This window comes from Babylonia areolata, chromosome 27 (assembly GCF_041734735.1).
Source record: "Babylonia areolata isolate BAREFJ2019XMU chromosome 27, ASM4173473v1, whole genome shotgun sequence".
Lineage (NCBI taxonomy): Eukaryota > Metazoa > Mollusca > Gastropoda > Neogastropoda > Buccinidae > Babylonia > Babylonia areolata.
Window position 1 is genome coordinate 20,679,912 of NC_134902.1, and position 2,500 is coordinate 20,682,411.

At 46.4% G+C, this 2,500-nt stretch overlaps 1 protein-coding gene across 1 annotated transcript in view; it reads right to left on the bottom strand.

Moving 5' to 3' along the window:
- The window catches only part of LOC143301237 (uncharacterized), a 182,733-nt gene extending 181,055 nt beyond the window's left edge, over positions 1-1,678 (bottom strand). The window contains exon 1 of the mRNA XM_076615368.1: positions 1,543-1,678. The gene's annotated coding sequence lies outside the window, so the exon portion shown is untranslated. The remainder of the gene's footprint in view (positions 1-1,542) is intronic.
- Between the last annotated feature and the right edge of the window lie 822 nt (positions 1,679-2,500).

Genomic DNA, 2,500 nt, shown 5'->3' on the forward strand with positions numbered 1-2,500 from the left:
TTTACGATCTCCCAGGTCAACATATGTGCAGACCTGCTAGTGCCTGAACCCCCTTCGTGTGTATATGCAAGCAGAAGATCAAATACGCACGTTAAAGATCCTGTAATCCATGTCAGCGTTCGGTGGGTTATGGAAACAAGAACATACCCAGCATGAACACCCCCGAAAACGGAGTATGGCTGCCTACATGGCGGGGTAAAAACGGTCATACACGTAAAAGCCCACTCGTGTGCATACGAGTGAACGCAGAAGAAGAAGAAGAAGAAGAATAAATTAAAAAAAAAGTTGATAGAATAAAACAAAAAGTATTAGATGTCTGTGACGCGCGCGCGCGCACGTTTAACCTCAAGAAGGTGAACATTTTCTTACCATTTGTAGAAAAAGATACATGCATTTCATATATATATATATGTGTGTGTGTGTGTGTGTGTGTGTGTGTGTGTGTGTGTGTGTGTGTGTGTGTGTGTGTGAATAACGCAGTGCAATTTCCTTACAACGAAGCGAAAAAAAAACCAAACAACAACAACCCCAGTCATTCAAACAGCGACTTCAGCACTAAACTTTATAATGTAAGACACTGACACGGCCGATTTGGGATCCCCCACAAAAAAAAAAGTTAAAAAAAAAAAAAGATGCCGCTTTCTACGCAGTTTGCCGGCATCCACAGCAGGAGCCGAGTGCCAAAACGACTCTCTCTCTCCTCTCTCTCTCTCTCTCTCTCTCTCTGCTTCCAGAGGTTGCTCATCTCTCCCGATAAGCGACTCGGAGCTTCTCTCTTTCTTTCTTTCTTTCTTTCTTTCCTTCACCCTTCTTTCCCCACCCTTTCCAACCACCCAAGAAACCAACACCCCAAAAAGCCTCCTGTAGCTGATTCTATACTACACCATACACCAACCACGCAACAGCAGCAGCAGCAGACAGCAGCAGAAAAAGTGTGTGTTTGAACACAGCAACCAGTTCCCGAAACGCAGTATAGTTATGTCCTCTCTCTCTCTCTCTCTCTCTCTCTCTCTCTCTCTCTCTCTCTCCTTCTTCTTCTTCTTCGTTTCATTTCTACCCTCCAGTACCACCAAGTATCAACTTGAAGAAGACTTTCAGGTTCACTGCACCCCTCGACTGAAAAAAAAAACTTTTTACAACTTATTTAACTTCATACACTGGGCAAACACACCCTGGCACACAGTGTGGCCGCGTTCAGTTATGCAAAGATTCTTTTTTTCTTTTTTTTCCTCCCAACTGGGAATGCAGAATTTAAAAACCACACCCACCCCCCTCCCCCCCCCCACCCTCCTCACCCCACCAACAACAGCTACAACAAATATACGAGCATGCTTTACAAACAAAGAAACAACAACAACAACAACAAAAGAAGAAGAAGGAAAAAAGAAGAAGCAAGAATGTCCGAAAGAAACAGAACAAGGAACAAATTGAAGAAGTGGATGTACTAACACAGGTTTGTTTGGTAGGTGGGTTTTTTTTTTTTATGTTTGCAAAAGCGATCGAGAAGAAAAATCATGAGGGCGGGAGAGGAATAGAACTTACCTTCCTTTCCAAAAACCGGCACCTGCCCGCTTTCCTCAGTCACAGATCCGCCATTTTCGGCCACAAGCATCCAACCGAAAGCAGCGAACGGTTCCAGAGCAGAGAGCACAGAACACAGCGAGAGAGCTGAGAGAGAAAGAGAGAGAAGAGCAGGGGTGATGATGAATAAGGGTGGGGAGGTGGGGGGGGGGGGGAGAGAAGGGTGTAAAAGGGGGTTGGGTTGGGGGTGGGGGGGGGGGGTCTTGGCACCGTCCGTCGCTCGCGCTGCTACTACTTCCAGTACAGCCTCGTTTTCGTCGTCGATAAGTGCTATGCCCCTCCCCTCACTCCCTCTCCCACCTCCCTCCCCCACCCTCTTGGCCTCACTCACCTTCTCCAGCCCAGCCTCCCTTCCCCCTCACACACACACACACACACACTCTCTCTCTCTCTCTCTCTCTCCATCTCTCTCTCGTGCCCCTGGGCTATTTTTAGCTCGGAATCTCCCCTACAGCTAGTGGCTTCTTGTTGTGCTTCGCACTGGCGTGATAGAGATTTATATGGCGTAGGGTGTTTGTTGAGACCGACAGGGGACTGGTGTGTGTGTGTGTGTGTGTGTGTGTGTGTGTGTGTGTGTGTGTGTGTGTGTGTGTGTGTGTGCGTGTGTGTCAGTACATGTGTGTGTGTGTGTGTAAGGGAGAGAGAGAACACTGAACACTGTAATGTTTAATGTCGTGAGCTGACAAGCTCTAGTGACATAGTAAGTACAAATCAGAACAAAAAAATGGTTGCAAATCAGATAAAATGGAACAGAAAGGAAAAACAGGAATTGAGGCAAAATAAACCACTGAGGGATAAGCGACACTTTGGTACTTTAGTTGTCATTACTTAAAGAAAGGGATAGAGAGAGGGAGAGAGAGATGGAGAGAGAGAAAGAATGTATGTGTATGTGTGTGTGTGTGTGTGTGTGTGTGTGTGT